Genomic DNA, 10,638 nt, shown 5'->3' with positions numbered 1-10,638 from the left:
TGTCAGGTATGTCAGCAGCAGAAATTAGAATGAAAATGCATGTGACATTTATACTCTGAAGACATTGTAAAAAATCTTCAGAGGTGTTGCTAGATATGGAGAGAATAGTTTATGTAGCTGTTTTTACTAAATAAATCATATTGGTAAAATATGTTTTCAATACCTTCGAAAACACCTATTTCATATGTTTTATGGCAATCAGGACCTTTCATGGCAAGCTAGTTCTTTGTTCTACCAAAAGTAATAAAACACTCTCACACTCTCAAATAGGTATGGAACATTTTCTAAATCCATTGACACTACAGTTGACCCCTTACTCTCCCTGATCAATATAATTACCAGCCATTGTTTAGAAGACCCCTTTGATTTGCATGTTGTATAAGGTCATTACGTTACATAAGCTGCAGCTTTCCACTGTTTTTGACAGAAGTCTCAGCATCCTTACTGTGCTGTAAGGCTGAATTAAAACGTTTATTCAGCACAGGACTTTACTCTTTGTTTCATGCCATCCTCTAAGCCCAGTGACTGTTGTGAATTATTGAAACGTGTTCTTTAATACTGCAAACAGTTCAGAGTTTAATAGGTTTGACCTGTCAGTAACCTCTGGCAAGAGAAATAAAGAATGGGGGAAAAAATGAGCTTCTGTATTCATCTCATCTTGTGCACGAACTGCACTGCGCGGCAGATGAGTCAGCGTTGTGCTTCGGTGAAAAAGGGGGTAATAGGGGAGGGGAGGCGGGGGCTCCCCTCAATAGAGCCATTAATGAGAATACAGAGAGAGAGAGAGGGAAAGAGTTCAAGAGACCAGTAGAACGTATGAGAGAGCGACTGAAGGAGATAGGAGACAGAGAGGGAAAGAGTTCAAGAGACCAATATAATGCATGAGAGAGCAACTGAAGGAGATAGGAGACAGAGAGGGAAAGAGTTCAAGAGACCAATAGAATGCATGAGAGAGCAACTGAAGGAGATAGGAGACAGAGAGGGAGAAAGTGAGAAAGAAAGAACAGGAGAACGTCTGGGACAAACCAATGAGGTAGAAAAGGTAAATAAGAGGAAGGAGGTTACACGTTTGTACATCATTTTAAGTGGCACTAAGGTATAATTATGCTCAAAACAGGGGCACGGTCTGATGACCACGGTCTGTTTTTGGTTGAAGCTTAATAAACCCTGATCAATTTATATTCCGTCAGCAACATGAGCCTGACGTAAGGGTGTGGCAGTCAACCCACTACTACAGTATTCATTTTTTAAATACCTGTTGCTAGTGCAACATTTGGGCGAGGCTGCAACAGAAAAATACTAATGATTAGGAAAAATGTGTTTTCACTTGTCTTTACGAAGTACGTTGATGGTCAGAGTTAACTCTTAATTTTTAACCACTAGAGGCCACCATACACAAAACTCTGGCACCCCTACTGAGAGTTGAACTGCATTTACTAGACTAGTCAAGAAACCAACCGGATAAATATTGGACATGCATCTACAAGGTGGCAAACTACTTTTGTTGTGGTTTGGAAAGTTGCTGTTACCCAAATAGCCACACTCATATCAGATCTGGGCAGAAAAAACATTGAACTTTTCATCCATTTTAATTCACTGTGAGGTAATGGATAGAGTATGACACCAGTTTAATTACAGCTGCTGTTGTGGAGTGTGCATCAAATAATACTCTCCTCACAGTTGCACTCTGGGCGTGGCTGGGTCCTGGATTCTCACGTCTTCTTGAGTCTTCTTGAACTCCAGAGCAAAAAAGATTTCTGCAAGAGGGAAAAGAGGTGAAATGTAACTTTTAGGCCCCATTTGTGTGTCTGTCCTCACTCTGTTGATGGCTGAGGGTTAAAAGGGCTCCTGAAGGTAGACATGGAGCTCCAAACATCTGTCAGAGACATCATGGACTGACCGAGGCCTCATGACTTTCCTTAAATTCTGTGTGGTGGGGTCCGGCACCGGGGTTTATATTTCAGCCACCTCTGACAAATGTCAGCTCCTCCTGACCCTCTCCTTCAGTCTCAAGGCGTATTCTCTCTCTCTCTCTCTCATTTTCTCTCTCTCTTTTTCTCCCTCTTTCTCTCACATCCTCTTTACGGTAAAAAGTGATTAGCAGGCTCTGTTCCAAGCCAAACAAAGTCTGGGAACTTTTCACCCCAAAGCCGACAAATAGTGAATTACGCATCTATGGAAAAAGAGCACTAGGCAGGAGAAGGAATGGTTTGGCTTCTGTACCATACCAAGCTCCATTTGTTGCTTAGTATCTAACACGTATGTGTTTGCTACTAAGCAACAAATGGTTAGAGTTGGGTATCTGTAAGGGTAAAGAAGCCTCTGGTGAAAATAGAGAAAGATTACATGATTAGATTTACCATTACAAATAATGATCACATTAATGTATTTGTATTTTGTATTTATAATGGATCCCCATGTATTATGGATGCCAAGGCAGCAGCTACTCTTCCTGGGGTCCAGCAAAATTAAGGCAGTTATACAATTTTTAAAACATTACAATAGATTCACAACAGATTTCACAACACATTAAGTGTGTGCACTCAGGCACCTACTCTCCTACCACATATCTACAACACCAAATTCATGTGTATGTGTGTGTATAGTGCGTATGTTTTAGTGTGTTTGTATGCATGTAGGGTATGCATATCATTCCACTCAATCTAACATGGACATACAGCTCAACAAAGTGTTTGTCTTCTCCAGTACCCATCAGTGTATTTCCGTAGAAGAGAAGGAAAACTTATCTGGCCTGTGTTGGCAGATCCCAGGTGACCTCAAAGGGACGCTGATGTGGTTTTAAGAGCCGTTGTACAGGGCTTCACTCACTCTGTATACAATAACCTATGATATTTTCTGACAAAGCTGATACTGTATCCAATAATGTTTATAGCCCTGAGATTTCTAGAGCAAAGGCAAGGTTAAAGCAGCCAACTCAAGCCGACTGTATGCCTATTTCCAAAGAAAGCGAGATGAACTCTTAGAGCAAATGGCAAGCATTAAGGGGGAGCCACAATGCTGTGACTGCTAGGTTTAAGAAGAGGAGGGAAACCAGTGTAGAGGGAGCAGTTTACCAGTGTGGCTACCTAATGGACTGGAAGCATGCCTAGTGAATGTGTAGTGTTTGTAGAAATGTTTGACATGTCATTTATAGTCCTTCAATCTTGACCTTTACCTACTGTAAGTATTTCCTATGTTAGTGTGATTTTGTTGCCATGTGTTCCACCTACCACTGCATTTGTTAGCCATTAGCTTAGTACCTAATCATTTATCCTTTTATAGCACATCTAATTAGGCCATCATCAATGTGTGATATAGTCTTTCCACAGTACGTGTGACTAAGGTCAACGTGTGACAGGTGCATTTGTTGCTTTTATTAACATTTTATTTCCCTTTGCTTGCATGTTAATTATAGTATTAATATGTCACTATGTGAAACCCATTACCTGTGAAAAGCCCACCTGAGGTAGCGATTAAGAGGTCATTGGTGGTTCAGCACAAAACAGGAGGGCAATTCCACAATAACAGAGTGACAGACTCAGATTATTCACTTTAAAATGTGTGCCAAACAAAAAACAATGGCTGCAAAGTTAAACAAACTATACAATTCTATGCACAATGACTACTTTTAACAATTTCCACTGATCATTTTACAAAAACACATTAACTTAAAGAAGAGTGCAGATTTATAATGTGGTAACAGAATGACTGTTTGTGCTATCATTCTGTTACCAAACTTTGCAGATGCACTGTTCTTTAAGTAAATGTGTTTTTGTTAAATTCTCTGTGGAAATTGTTAAAGCTAATCCTTGTGCACAGTTGTATGGTTTGTTTAACTTCTCAATCATTGTTTTTTGTCTGACATACATTTTAAAAGTGTAAAATCTCAGTGTCACTCGTTGAGTCTCTTCCTAAAAAGCAATAATCCATTAAGCCCTCTCTCCTGCTCTCCTCCCAGTCAGGAGATGCCAGAAGGTGGGAGATACCGTCGGGTGTCCCGCTCCCACAACTATTTCCTCATACTCCTCCACAGTGATTATCATCATCTACACCAATCTCTCTGCAGAATGGGCTACTTCAACAGTGTAACCGACTCCACTCAGCATTTCAACAAGTCAGAAACCTCAATTCAGAAACTCAAAAAAATAACGAAACCAGAACCATAATGACAGCACTGACCATAATCACTAACCTGACCACAGAAATCAAGGCAGTACTGACCACTCCAGCCCAGTATGTGTCCCCAGGATTGTACCATGTAGAAAAACCACATGACTACCACTTCATCCTGGATGAGCCAGAGAAATGCCTTGAGCAGAACCCCTTCCTGATTCTGATAATACCAGTGGCGCCCGCAATACCAGTGGCGCCCTACGACAGGGTGGCTCGTGACAGTGCCCGCAATACTTAAGGTAGTGCTAGACAGGTACTGGGGAAAGAGGTGGGTCTGTTCTTCCTCCAGGAGAAAGTGCTGCAAGAGAGCAAAGAGCACTAGGATCTGCTGCAGAGTGATCTCAAGGACTGCTACAAAAACTTGACCATGGTGATGCTGGAGTGGCTGAGCTCTCGCTGCCTCAACGCCTCCTGTGCCTTGAAGATCGACGCCGATGTGTTCCTCAAGGTGCACAACCTGATCAACATGCTGCTTAACGCTTCAAAGTTGAACTAAGTAACTGGACAGGGGATCTATTCAAACCCTGTTATAAGAGATCTCAACTCCAAATAATACATTCCCAAGGAGGAGTTTCCTGAGACTGTGTACCACAGGAGGCTGGTGGGAGGAGCTATAGGAGGACAGGTTTTGTAATGGCTGGACTGGAATAAATGGAACAGTCAAACAAAGGAAAGAGAAAGGGGGATACCTAGTCAGTTGTACAACTGAATGCCTTCAACTGAAATGTGTCTTCCGCATTTAACCCTCTGAATCAGAGAGGTGCGGGAGGCTGCCTTAATCCACGACCACGTCATCGGCCCCTGGGGAGAAGTTGTTGTTGGGGGTTAACTGCCTTACTCAGGGTCAGAATGACAGATTTTTACCTTGTCAGCTAGGGGATTCGATCCAGCAAATTTTTGGTTACTGGCACTAAGTTTGATACCGTTTCATTACAATGAGCCCGTCCTCCTTTAACTCCTCCCACTAGCCTCTTCTGCCTTATAAGCAACTAATACTGTGGGCCACAGCTATGTCTTCTCCATGGACCTCCCCAGGAAGCTTGTGGAGGCGTCCAAGCATTTTCAAGCCCTCTTCTTAGAGGATGTCTATATGGGACAGTGAATGAAGCACCTGTGCGTCCCACCAACTGACCCCAGTGGTGCCCTCTTTCAGGAGGTTACAGGCACCCAGAACCACTGTTTCTACAGCTCTGTCATCACAAGCGTCCTGGATCAGCAGTCACTGGACATACAGACAAATTAAACCACCTCGTCCAGGTTTCCCTCACCGCTTATAATCACTGCAGCTACAGTACGCCAGCCTGAGCGGTCACTGGTCAGAGTGTGTATGCTGACCAATGTGCTCCTAATTGAGAGCTTGTTAATTGCATTACATTTTGAGAAATGTGATGGGAAGGTACAGGTGACCCGGAAGCTGACGTTTGTGTTGAGAGGTAGCATCTCTTTTGTATGCCTTGGTTATGCCAAGAGATGTATTATTTTGATTGAATGACCCGAGTTAAAGTTCATGTTAAATCTAATTTTAGTTTTTTCAATTTGCTGCTTGGAGCTAGAATTGTGATCATGTATACTGTTCTAATACAGATACAAAAATACAGAGAACAAGCTACAATTCAGTAAACTTAGCAAATGAGGCATTTGTGGTATGTGTATAGAGGCCGCCATCTTTATGCACGTCTGCCATTAATAAACATGAAATTCAGTTGACCCCAAACTTGAGACGCACTCACATACAATTACTGCTGCAGTCAGTGTTCATAAGGGTCTGACTGAGCTTATTATTAGATCAGAAGAACTTAATGAGCCGATGGATCACCGCCGGCTCATTAAATTCTCCGAACACATTTTTTTTACAAAATAAACTCCTCCTGTTTCTAACCCTACTGTTGCTAACCCTACTGTTGCCAACCCTACTGTTGCCAGTCCTACATTTCTTTTCACCACTTCACACATTTTTCAAAAGGAAGCGATGAGAGGTTGGAAGAAGGTCGCAAGGAGTCACGAAATCCAATTGAGAAGAGGCCCATGGAAAGTGGAAATAAAATGGGTTCTGCCTCCTGGGCTGATCACCTCTTTTGCTTTTTGTTTTAATTAACACATGGTTTCATGGTTACTAAAGTAAGAAGTCATTTTATACAACTTAAAGAATTAAGAGAATCTGAATGGAGAATGTGCTGAGAATTGATTGCAGTTATGAAAATAACCTTGCCTTAAAACTAAATGTTTGAAACTGGTATCATGTTTACCTGACATCTATTGTTAATGAAAAACATTTAATCACATACAGCAAAAAGATCACTCAGTCATACAGGTCCACAATGTGTGAAAGCTGCACAAAGGCTATGCCCTTGCCCCAACAATAGCTCAATTACAGGATAGGGAATACCAATCTAGTCTATGCTGTGTTAGTGAGTACTTAGTATGTGAACTGTTAACGGTGGGAGTTATTGTGGTCAGTGGAGAGACCTGCGCCCAGAGCTGCTGCGACGTGTCACAGCCAGACCTTTCCCTATTCAGCTCAGTGATTTACACACTCTCCCACACTGTCTGCCTCCCAGGCAGGTTGTGTGTGGGGGGGAGGGGGGCAGAAAGCAGGTCTGGGTGTCAATGTTTAACAAGGCAAACACACAGGCCCCACAGTCGCAAATCAACCCACAGACGCTTCTGTGGTAAAGGGTGGCTTTTGCAGAGCGTTGTCAGAGACAGTGGGAAGAGTTTTTACTTCTTTCTACATTGATCAATAACGGCTTGTATGCATCTTGTAGGGGTTGTATGCATCTTGTAGGGGTTGTATGCATCTTGTAGGGGTTGTATGCATCTTGTAGGGGTTGTATGCATCTTGTAGGGGTTGTATGCATCTTGTAGGGGTTGTATGCATCTTGTAGGGGTTGTATGCATCTTGTAGGGGTTGTATGCATCTTGTAGGGGTTGTATGCATCTTGTAGGGGTTGTATGCATCTTGTAGGGCTTGTATGCATCTTGTAGGGGTTGTATGCATCTTGTAGGGCTTGTATGCATCTTGTAGGGGTTGTATGCATCTTGTAGGGCTTGTATGCATCTTGTAGGGGTTGTATGCATCTTGTAGGGCTTGTATGCATCTTGTAGGGGTTGTATGCATCTTGTAGGGGTTGTATGCATCTTGTAGGGGTTGTATGCATCTTGTAGGGCTTGTATGCATCTTGTAGGGGTTGTATGCATCTTGTAGGGGTTGTATGCATCTTGTAGGGGTTGTATGCATCTTGTAGGGGTTGTATGCATCTTGTAGGGCTTGTATGCATCTTGTAGGGCTTGTATGCATATTGTAGGGGTTGTATGCATCTTGTAGGGGTTGTATGCATCTTGTAGGGGTTGTATGCATCTTGTAGGGGTTGTATGCATCTTGTAGGGGTTGTATGCATCTTGTAGGGGTTGTATGCATCTTGTAGGGGTTGTATGCATCTTGTAGGGGTTGTATGCATCTTGTAGGGGTTGTATGCATCTTGTAGGGCTTGTATGCATCTTGTAGGGGTTGTATGCATCTTGTAGGGGTTGTATGCATCTTGTAGGGGTTGTATGCATCTTGTAGGGGTTGTATGCATCTTGTAGGGGTTGTATGCATCTTGTAGGGGTTGTATGCATCTTGTAGGGGTTGTATGCATCTTGTAGGGCTTGTATGCATCTTGTAGGGGTTGTATGCATCTTGTAGGGCTTGTATGCATCTTGTAGGGCTTGTATGCATCTTGTAGGGCTTGTATGCATCTTGTAGGGGTTGTATGCATCTTGTAGGGGTTGTATGCATCTTGTAGGGCTTGTATGCATCTTGTAGGGGTTGTATGCATCTTGTAGGGGTTGTATGCATCTTGTAGGGGTTGTATGCATCTTGTAGGGGTTGCAGTGAGGGGTGCAGCATTGATGAGGGTGTATCTAGTGGAAACGATAGCAGTATCTGTGTGTCCCTCAACCCAGAATCTCTTTCGGCTCTCTCTTTCTATCTTTCTATTTTTTTCTTTCGCTCTCTCTTTCTTTCTCTCGTTCTCTTTCTTTCGCTCTCTCTTTCTTTCTCTCGTTCTCTTTCTTTCGCTCTCTCTTTCTTTCTTTCGCTCTCTCTTTTTCTCTCTCGATTTCTTTCACTCTCTCTCTCTCTCTTTCTTTCACTCTCTTTTTCTCTCTCTGTCACTTTCTTTCTTTCACTCTCTCTTTCTATCTCTTTTGCTTGCTTTATCTCGCTCTCTCTTCCCCATTGTTTATCCTTGCTCCTGTTAGGGGGTTTCTTCCTTCTATTTTCTCTTTTGAAAGTGATCACTCTGAGGATTGGGACACTTTGGAGGCTTAGCTCCCTGTCTTATGAATAATGAACACTGGTTCAGACAATAAACTTACTTTGGAGATTCGTTTGAGAAGCTCAAACACACACTGAGTTCTACGTTTTAATTTATAAGACCTGTACTATGTGCTCTATTAAAACATTTGTGCTGCAGTATTCCGTTTTAGTTACTTATTTTAATAATGCCGTCAGATTACTTATTCTACTATAAATAGTTACATTGCCATAATAAAAGTTATAAAACATATGTGAGGAAGATCATCAGTTCAAGTGTTCTCTCAACAGGAGGATAACACAAAAATCCTTCTGAGGAATTAATATGCAATTACCTCACTAAATCTTATTATTTTTATAATCATATTTTGTTGTACTTTTTGTTCAATGTGCAAGCCCTGTTATAATGAGTCATCAAAATGCACATCACTGGTCACATACCCACACAACTTAAGTTCATACTCTCATGATGTGGTCTGTTTGATGTCAGATTTGCTTTCATACTCATACCCTCCTCTACCTTCTTCTGTCTAGCCCTTTCCTCCTAACCGTTCTTCTATGGTATTCCCCCTTTCCCCACTTTTAATTCCACCCCATGACCCAGGTATATAGGGCATGGCCCCAGCCCTGTAGTGGGGCCTCCTCCTTGAACATTAGGTCCCAAACACCTCAGAAGCCGCCCCATTAGACATCTTGCACCATCTCCTGATGCTAAGGACCCAAGCAGCGCCTTAAGCAGTCCCTGGGACACGTTTCTACGGTTACGAGGCCCCAGAACCCAGCCACTCTATATTAACGCAGGAGATTACTGGTGCGGAACAGTCGAAGGGAGATTCTAATTGACAGGCAGGACTTTCTGGCTCTCTGTAGTCTGCTCTGCTCATGGGGCCTTTCTTATTAGTACACCCTGCGTGGGACTTGACCTATAACACACTTAATGTTTGGGGACCCAGGTTCACTGGACACAGGTTCACTGCCTAGTTTCATCCACAGATCAAGACCCCTGAGTGAACTATGTCAGGTATTACAAAGACTTAAAGGGAGGGAAGGTGTGTTGCTGAACTCAAGATACACTCTATGGTGATCAAACTATATGGCCTTTCATGTTTGTGAGCCTGGTATGTGGCACAGTGAGTTTTCATGTTGGAATTTGCAGGGACAGTGTTTGTTTCGTCAACTACAATGCAGTTGTTGAGCACCTTTCAGCACCAGGTAATCGTTTGGCCTGAACTGTGGCACTCCGTCGTTGCATAATACCCAGCAGAGTGACGGGAAATGGACGTATGTTTGTGTTTTACACAGAGGAGAGGAGAAGAGAGGAGAGATGGAGACACGGAGACACAACAGAAGACATGACACAGCAGTAGTCTGGTCCCTGAGGAGAGGGGGGACCAAGAGGGGGGTGGGGGGAGCGAGGGAGGACGAAGAGTGTGTGTGGGGGGGGGGGGTCAAATCCATCATCAGTGATTTTCCATTCTGTAATCCAGGGGATTGGAAGGATCTGTTGAGTGACTAGTAAGGCTCAGGCTTATATTTAGTTTAACCTTTGACCCCTTCACTAATTGCATATTGCTAAGAAAAAAGAGCTGATGGCAATGCACCTCTAGCCTGAAAACTACAGAAACCATGTCATGCAGCAGTGCCAGGTTGTTTATAATGGGTACTGAGACTTTAGTACATCGGTTGTTTATCTGAAAGTCCATATGAAGTTTCCTAAAATTCCATCCAAAAACAACCTCTAGTCCATAAACCCTGTATATTTTGTAATGTTCTCTGCCCATGTAAGCACGAGACCCTGGGGTTAAATCATGTCATTTAACAGACGCTCTTATCTAGAGTGATTTACAGGAGCAAATAAGGTTGACTTTCAGTAGTTCATTGCTTTTTACCATGTAACTACTAGAACTACCAACTACATAACAAAATAAATGTACATATATCAAACTTGTTTTTGCAAAAAACTCCCCCCCGTTTTTTTTCTCTCTCACTGAACACTCAGCAAAGCCGACCCACTCACTTTCTAGCTGTCACACAGATCTCACTACACTGATAACATCTGACTACAGAATGATGTTCTTGCAGTTATGTTTCCTAACTTTTTATTATATGACATTTCAGATTTAGATATGATCATTTTTTCATGAGGTACTGTAGTTTTGATGTAGTGA

General features: G+C 42.5%; 1 pseudogene; it reads left to right on the top strand.

The window, feature by feature from the left end:
- Positions 1 to 2,668: 2,668 nt before the first annotated feature.
- Positions 2,669 to 5,416, top strand: LOC129835940 (beta-1,3-galactosyltransferase 1-like; annotated as a pseudogene).
- Positions 5,417 to 10,638: the final 5,222 nt, after the last annotated feature.

This window comes from Salvelinus fontinalis, chromosome 37 (genome assembly GCF_029448725.1).
Source record: "Salvelinus fontinalis isolate EN_2023a chromosome 37, ASM2944872v1, whole genome shotgun sequence".
Taxonomy (NCBI): domain Eukaryota; kingdom Metazoa; phylum Chordata; class Actinopteri; order Salmoniformes; family Salmonidae; genus Salvelinus; species Salvelinus fontinalis.
Note: the sequence above shows the minus strand (reverse complement) of the source record. Positions and strands in the feature narration are given on the sequence as shown.